This window comes from Lissotriton vulgaris, chromosome 4_1 (assembly GCF_964263255.1).
Source record: "Lissotriton vulgaris chromosome 4_1, aLisVul1.2, whole genome shotgun sequence".
In the NCBI taxonomy this organism is placed as follows: domain Eukaryota; kingdom Metazoa; phylum Chordata; class Amphibia; order Caudata; family Salamandridae; genus Lissotriton; species Lissotriton vulgaris.
In genome coordinates, this window is record NC_141691.1 from 605,931,908 (window position 1) to 605,940,744 (window position 8,837).

Below are 8,837 nucleotides of genomic sequence, written 5' to 3' on the forward strand. Positions count from 1 at the left end.
TTGCAACCTGCCTCTAAGGCTCTCTGATCCCTCACAAAGCTGACTAATGCCACTCGGCTTGTGTCCAAGTCTCCTGTACCTCCTTCAGAGACTGATAGCCTGCTTTCTGGAATCACTCCCAGCCTACTTTTAGGCAACTTCACCCTCTCATCCCCTTCTTTGTTCACATGTCCCTCCACTTACATGCAATCTATTCCACAGTCCTCTATATATTGCTTTTTTAACAACTAACACTTCTCCTACAGATAGTTTTTCTGAATCATCCACTACACCTTCCAAGCCATTTAATGCGATCATCTTCTAAAGCAGCGATACTCAAAGTATGGCCCGGGGGCCGCATGCAGCCCTTTTGACCTTTACATTTGTCCTCCTTAATGAACAGTAGCACTGGGTTGCTGTTTACTCGACTAAGCACTAACATTTAAAATATGTTAAATAAACAGGCAAGCATTTAGTTGAAGGTTAACTGAAATTGAAGAAAGGAAGTAACTAGGGTGTCCTGAACCACTCCAATTTAAAAACATCTTCATTTTTAATGACATCTTGCAGCAAAAGTGTAAAAGTATGATACACTCTGTTTAAGCATACATTAAATTATAGCAGTGCATTGAGAAATATATATTTTTTTAAGGTGATAGTTTTCAAACATGAACTTAGAAACACTCCTTCTCCCCCTCCCACCCTGACAACAATGCCAATAGTAAATTTAGAGGCAAGTCAATTGTTATGTGCACTCTTTGGGTGGAATGGGTCTCTATTATATATGAAGAATATTATAGTTTATTAAATCAAACACAAGAGAAGGTTTTGTACAGTACACATCCTCAAGTCATGTATTTAGAGGTCATCCTATATGAGAAATGTAAGACAAAGGAGGGCAAGTGAAATAAAACAATTGCCTAGGATCACACAATTTGGTTAAAAGGGGAAGTCGGGATGAAACCCAAGTTTTTGGTTTCACACTGCGCAATTCATACACTAGATATAGATCCCTTGCTTCCCGTAACACCCACCCCACCTTAGCGCAAACCCACACCCAACCCTTTACCGCCACCCTGCTGACATCAATGCAGCCCTCGGTTACGCAGCCCAAACTTTGTGGCCTCTTGGAAAACGTTTGTGAGTACCCATGCTCTAAAGCAGTTATACTCAAAGTGAAGCCCTCCTGACCTTTGCATGTAGCCCCCTGAACAGCAGCAGTCCTGGGCTGCTATTCACTTGACTCAGCACTAACATTAAAAAGATGTTAAATGAAGGAGCAAGCATTTATTTAAAGGTAAAGGAAGTAGATCGGGTGTCCTGCACCACTTTACTCTAGGAACACCTTAATTTTTAAAGCCATCATGCAGAAAAAGTGTAAAAATATGAGAAGGTCTTTTCAAAAACTCAAAAAGTGTATTTCAATAACACGCAGAACCATTTCACAATAGTATATCAGATTAAATCAGTGCATTGAGAAGTCTTTTTTTAATGAGTTTTCAAATATGAATTTAGAAACATTCATTCTACCCGCCCACACTGACAACAATGCCAACAGTGAATTAAGAGGCAGTCAGTTGTTATGTGCACCTTTTGAGTGGTCTGGGTTGCTATTACACATGAACAACATTATAGCATATTACATTAAAGACCGGAGAAGGTTTTGTACAGCGCACATCATGTATGTCATGTATTCGAGATACTCTTATGTGTGGTAATACAAGAAAAAGCCGTGAAAATGAAATAAAATAATTGCCTAGGATCACACAGTTTGGTAAAGTGAAGCCCAGGTTTTCAGGTTTCACATTGTCCAATTCAGCCACTAGATGTATATGCTTTGCTTCCTCTACACCCACCTTACTGATTGGCCACCCTCACCTCCCCCAGACTGCCACGCTGCTGGCATCGATGCGGCCCCCTGCCACATCACAGACCAAACTTTGCAGCCCTTGGGAAAATGTTTGTGAACACTCATGCTCTAAAGTCATTCCATTTAATTACTTTAGAAGCAGCATTTTTTACAATATGTAAAAAAACAAATGTAGGCATGCCCTTAACAGCAAATCTCCTGGACTTGTAAGAATCTTATAACAGAGATGAAGCTGTCGAAAAAAAAAATCTGCTTTATGGTATTTTCACAAAGCCCACCGTGGAATACACCCAAAGAAACCATAAGATAATTATACATTTTGAAGGCCATTCTAGGTCTAAAGGTATTTTTCCCATTCTAACCAATTTTATCTTTGTAAATTACAGCTCTTCAAATTAGCACCTTAACACAGACAAGTGTGATATCTATGCCTGTTTTGAAGGCTATTGCGGTGGATTTTCCTTTACATCTCTCATCTGTATTTTTCCCACTCATGCCTCTTTTACGGTCTTGAAGAGATTCACCCATGCTTGCACTCTGCAGCTTCCTGGCATTTTTACATGACGTGTAAAACGCCTGTGAGAGCCAAAGGGATGCATTTTCATTTGCATTCTTTAAACGGAGTAGAAAATAAAATGGGCTGTAGAACAAAGTAAGAACCTAATAGCAAAGATTTCAGAGGACATTTCGCGCCCCAGGCATCACATACCACGGTACTAGTAAATCTCCCTAGATGCGGTGCTTTGTGGGTCGCCCAGACACACAAGACCAGCTCTGGGCGGCCACCAACCTACAACCTGGCAGCGAATGCTCTGTGCAGCTCAATGCATAGATTTAGAAAGCAACCCATCTAACTCTATTCCACTTCCTTGTTCCTACATGGCTTAACTGGAGCTTGCAAAACATAACTGTTTAGACCAACCGGCTTGTCGCGGCCATATTCTTTTTTGGATCACCATTGACACTGCTGCGCATGCTAACGGTGTTCCTGGGAACTGAGTGGTAGGAGCTTAGACATGAAACTCTGGATCCCTCTTCTTAGGACAGAAGGCAGAAAGCACTTTCCAGCAAACAGCATAGCCAAAATCAATGACTCTCAGATTCAATTAGTACTGTCCTGTATCTTTCCACTAGCATAGCCGAGCCCGCCATTCAGGCCCAAACCGAGGTCAGTGAGCTGCAACTGATATAGGTCATGTTACGCTGTACCTTGCTTGGGTTGCACTGGTTCCTGCTAACGTACGTCTTCTTCACCTAAGGCATTATTTTCTGAAAGGGTTCTATTTGTCACTTGCTGTGCCGCATTGCAAATACGAATACATTACCACACGACCAGTGCGCATGCTCACAATGGCTGAACCAGTAAGACATTGATAGTCAATCTTCTCCAGTCTGTGAGGCTATGAGATGAACGCATTCTCAAAGGAGTAGCAATGCACTTGAGAATACAGTACTACTCAAACATATGGAGTAGCTCATGCAAATAGTTTATCATCGTCAAGCAGCATTCGTGGAGAATTTTCTTGCACTTGCTCTGCTGAACACCAATGATGTACCGACACTCAGTCTTCCTATCATGCTCTCCTGCATTGATATGTTTTTGCATTGGTTTCATCCATCTTCTACAGTTGTCCACTTGATTGCTTTTAATGTGGAGAGATCCGGTGGTAGACTGAGGTCACCTCTGACACCAAAGAGTGCTAGTATTTCTGTGAGATATTCTTATGAAATACTCCCTAGAACAGTGCAGATGAGGCTTGAAAGCTACACTCCTTAACACTGCTCCTCCTTTGTCTGCTCACATCACTCAACTACCTGAGGCAATGTTACTGTGGAAGTAGGGGATTCAACGAAGTGGCGGCCAGTATTTGAAGGAGGTGAGAGGTGGGGCATGGGGGGGGGAATAATTTGTATGCACTTACCTGTCTGCTGCCTGCCGTCACTTCCTACTACCTGTCTTTTTTCCAGGGCAGGAAGCAGGATGAGCCCCGCTCCCAGCCTCCGGATAGCCAATCAAAACGCTGTAGCGTTTTGATTGGTCTTAGCGCCGTGGATCGGCGCTTAGCCAGAGAATGGAAGGCTGGGCATGGAGAACATGGAAAGTACGCATGAATGTTTGGCCGGACCCAGAGGGCCGGCCAAACATTCATGCACACTTTAGGGAGTACAAACCACTCCTCCCCTTCCCTGCTCTGTCAGCAGAGTAGCCCCGCCCCGTCCTGCCCATAAAGCTGCTGCAACAAAGAAAATAATAAAATGATAATAAACTAGTTATTTTATTTTTCCCATTAGTGACACTTCTCAAAAGCAGTGGGGTGACGCGCCTCCATCTTAGTGGAGGAACCGCCACTGATTCCATGGAATTATCGTGAAAAGGCAGCAAAGGGAGCTCTTTTGATGGTTGTGGAAGTCGGGACAACATAAGCTCACAAAACTGAAATCACAAGAAATAAATCCGGGCTATTTCACTGTTTGAAAAGCCAGAGAAGAACATCAGAGTACAGACACTGGCATAGCCTGCAGCTATCAATTATGCAGTTTACAATTTCTTTTTTAGATAGCTGTTGACAAACAAAGTTGGTGAATGAAGCCTATGGATGGGTTTGGTAATTATAGAAATAGGTTTGCCACTGATTCACTGACAAGAGACAATAAAAGCCTGCCCGCAGACAGTATTAAGATCAGCACCATTGTTAGCATTGCAGGATTACTAAAAACTGCAGCATAGGTCCAGGAGGCCAGCACCATTCCAGATTTTACCGATATCCTAATAAAAAACAATTAGATACACTTATGGCCTGATTACGAGTTTGGCGGTGCAGGAGGGGACCGCCACGCTGGCCGCCCGCTCCACCATACACATAGGTGTGCGCACCGCCCACCAGATTACGAGTTTCCTCGTGTCTGGTAGACTTTTTTGGGCGTTCCCATGATGGTGCCTTTGAAAAAGGCCACTGCAATGGGAAAGCCGAAAACAGTTTCTGCACCGCATGGACTGTGAAGTCCATGGTGTATAGGACTAGGGTGCATGCACACAGCAGGCACATATTGTGTCCCCTGCATGCATCCCCAGGTGCAACAGGGATCCCTGCTGTAGAGCCCCCTTTGTTTCAAGACCGCCAGCCTTCTCATAGAATAAAGACCTCCATGATACCGCTGGCAGTCCTGAAACTGGTAATATGCATGGCAGTGCCGCAGGGGCACCACCAGCATATTGCTGAGCCCCTGACCGCCGTGCCTCCGCCAGGGAGTGGTGGTTCCCTAGTGGTTGTGGCGGTCACATGCGCCCCCACCCGCCCCCCAGTCTTGTGGTCCTCGGACTGCCAGGCTCATAATTAGGCTCTTAATTAAATGGAACACTTTTACATAGTAGTTTGTCATTCAGATAACCTCGCACAAATCTAGATCCCTGGACATATCTTGGATGCACCACTATTAAACCATCATGAGTTTAATTGAAAGAAAGTGAGGATAAATTAGGAAGGTGGCAGGTTGAGGTTATGACAACAAATGCTTAACTGTATGTTTAACTTAAAATACAGCCAGTGAAGGAAAATATCTAAGAAAGATCATCTCAATGACCATATATTGCCCACTTAAGTTGCCCATAACAGAAATTAAAGTCAAGAGTGCTGAATTACAGATGGTATAGAGCATGAATGTGGATGTGAATTTGTACCCAATATGGCACTAAAATATAACAGAATGTTATTAGCAGATTAAATTACCATACATTAGGCACACTTCATATTAATATACAGATTATGTGATGCGATTAAACATAGATTGATTAGATACATAAAAAGAATTTGAAAACCACAAAAAAAACTCAGAAAATCGTAGCACCAGTATCACCTGTTCCCTTAGCGGTTATCTAAAATTAAGAAAATAAAATCAACAAATATGGTTACCATTTCAAAAATAGATATTTTCAGCACACATTCTTACATCTTTCTACCGTTGACCCAAAGTGAGAGGAAGGTGGCTGGAATCTTATGATTATTTTAGGAAAGCAAAAATAGTCATCTTTATAATGTTTGCAATTACACTGTGTACAACTGAAGAGTTTAAGTGTGGCCCGACAGCACAAGTGTATGCAAGACTTGCACTGCAATGCATATGGGCCTAGTTTCTAAATACATATTCAATATTTTATCTCAAGCATGCGTTGTGTACAGAAATAAAACAATTTTGTATTTTTCATGGCAGAAGACATTTTTAAATGCTCTTGGCAGAAATCAAATATAAGCAGTTACCATCACTGCCTTTTCGACCACCATCATTAATGGCAACATCATTACCACGACTATTACTAGCACCACTACCTTGAACACTGAAACCATCAATGCCATTACCACCACCACCACCACTACTACTACCTCCATCACCACCACCACCACCGTCACCATATCTGTGTATGCCTGTCTTTACATGTTTTATTTACCCAATGAAAGTAAAAAAAGACTTTTTTGGCTTTGCCAATGCTTGTTGTAGGTCTAGCTCAACAATGGAGATGTCTGCAATTGCTAATGTTAACAATGTTTTTAAAACATAGATCAGCCTGTGACTGCACCACGAGGAGTACTGCTTTCTCACTTCATGCTATGGACTGTTTGTGCGGGCCTCAGAGAAGGCTACTGTAGCCAAACACATCTGATGCATGTGCAGTTTTTCCTTTAGGGAGGGTAGAGTCTGCACAGCATTTAGTCTGCACAGAACAATTCAGGGGTGGTGCCATATTTAGGCCACACTGCAGGCGGGCACTTACTGGCACCGCCAAGCAAAGTATGAACTTGCAACAAGTGGCCTAAAAAGGTTTGCTAGTGCATAGAGGTTAACCAAATGGCAAAATGTAATTTATCTTTGGCTCTGGAAATTCTTATCATTCTCAAGACACATAGCATTGGCAAAGCCAAAAGTTATGCTATTAGAGTGCTAAAGCATGCAAATAGCATCCAAGCACGCTTGTGTTTGCACGTTAAAGGCAGACAAATTGGCTGTTACAATCAATGTTAATTGGCTGTTACAATCAATGTTGTTATTTCCTTCAACTGATCCAACCGTAATATTAATACTTCCAACTTTAACATGCTCTATAATTGCATCCTTTTTCTTAGACTGTTTTGACATGATAGTATGAATGATATGTTGCAAAGACCTAATCCACAAATAATGTCCTCCCTTCCATCTGGTGTGGCACAGTAGGTCATCGGTATCGATTTTCTCAATCAATCAATACCACCATGGAGTAGCCTATGCTTTTGTTATCCGATCATTCCCTTTAAATAGGAAGTCAGGATCTCAGTTTCATGTATTAAAGATCCATCACTGACGCTCATGTCAGTGACTAGACGGCTCAGTGAGCTGAAAGCTCGTCACAGGCAAAATGTGTTGTTCAGGAGGTCATGAGTATGAATATCCGCAAAGTAAACCCAGCCTCCCATCTATACATGGAGGTAAATCGAGTAGCATAAATGGAGTAACGGTCACAAATATCATAGTGCTTAGAAACCGCATTTGGGCAGTATGTAGTGGCAAGTAAAAAAGCAAACACTTGTTAATGTATAAACACCATTCAAATTGCGCAATGTGATATAATTGCTAAAGGAATCTCCTTGAACATTTAAGGACTTGCGGGCTGTTCCAAAATGAAGTTACAGGACATAAAAATGTGAATTGTTAGAGGTAAGAGAAAGTAACCTCATCAGGATAGACACATTTAAAAATACAATAATGATAAAATGAACCAACAACATCCAAAGTCTAATTTTTATGTTAAAATTCTCCATCAACAGAAAACAAAAAAAGTTTTGTTTAAATAGTCTACAAAAATAGTGACAGAAAGTTCTCAAACTCCAGAACATCTCCAAGTCTCAAACTTTGTCAACTCCGCAAAAGTTCGCAGGGGGAATTTTCACTTCGATCAGTGCTAGATAGTGCAAGCATTGAGTTCAGTTGCCAAAGGCCGTGGGCGCAAGAGGCATCAGGCTGCTGGGCGGTAAACCGGTGGCTTTTAGGAGGACTTCACCCACTTACTACCCTGCAGCCGGCATCTGCCCCCTGAATGTAACAAGCGCCGTTACTGTCTCTGAGGCGCTTCGGTCCCGAGTCGCGCAGCTCTGGCATCCTTTGGTGCCCGTAGGCTAAGACAATTAAGCTAGACGGGCAGCTACCCCGTGCCCCCTCCATTTTTCCGGGGCTCAGAGCCCGGCCGGGACCGGCTGCTCAGCGGCCCAGTAGGAACGGGGGCTGACGATGTGCCGGTCACGCTAGAGAGGGAGCGGAAGCCTGTCTGGTGCCGGACTCTGCTGCTGTGCTTTGCCTTATGAGTGTGGGCTGGAAGCGGCAAGGGATGCACGGTGGCACTCGGCGGTGCTCTAACAGCCGGTGGACCACTCCATGAAGAGTGTTGGGGCCGCGAGTCTCTCGCCAGCCCCCCGTGCTGCTGGCACTGGGGCATCTGTGCGAGTCGCGCTGGCAGCGTCTGTCTGAACTGCTGCCTAGTGCCGAGGGGCCAGTGCTGGGGTCCTGTGCCCGCATGGAGCAGTTGCAGCACAGTGGGTGGGCGCCTCGGTGCTGCCTCGCTGATGCCTGACTCGGTCTGACGGGTGTCACCAGCGTCCGCTGGTTGCCTCCCACCACACCCCTCCTCTCTTGAGTTACCTGCTTCCTTGGTCCTCCCGCCTGTTGTTTCCGTGATTTGGTCCTCGGGAGTGTGCAGCAGTCCCTTCTGCTACTACTGGGGTGTGTTTATGCCCATGTCAGTCATGCATAAGCAAGAGGGTGGCCCTCCTCTTAAAGCAACAGTCTTCCTTTTTTCTGCTGCTCTGATTGACATCCCGTGTGCAGCTCAGTCTCCGCACTTCTATCTCTACCGATGGGTATCAGCAATTGCACGTTGGTTTCCAAATTTACTGAATAATAGTTCGCACGGAACTCAGACAATTTTAAGGCTCCTGAAGAAGAGAATAAAAGGAAAATTAGCTTC

The 8,837-nt window shown here is 43.9% G+C and overlaps 1 protein-coding gene across 1 annotated transcript in view; it reads right to left on the reverse strand.

Annotated features, from left to right (window-relative positions):
* The window catches only part of ELMO1 (engulfment and cell motility 1), a 1,507,126-nt gene extending 1,498,510 nt beyond the window's left edge, over positions 1-8,616 (reverse strand). Inside the window, exon 1 of the mRNA XM_086964835.1 lies at positions 8,513-8,616. The gene's annotated coding sequence lies outside the window, so the exon portion shown is untranslated. The remainder of the gene's footprint in view (positions 1-8,512) is intronic.
* Positions 8,617-8,837: the final 221 nt, after the last annotated feature.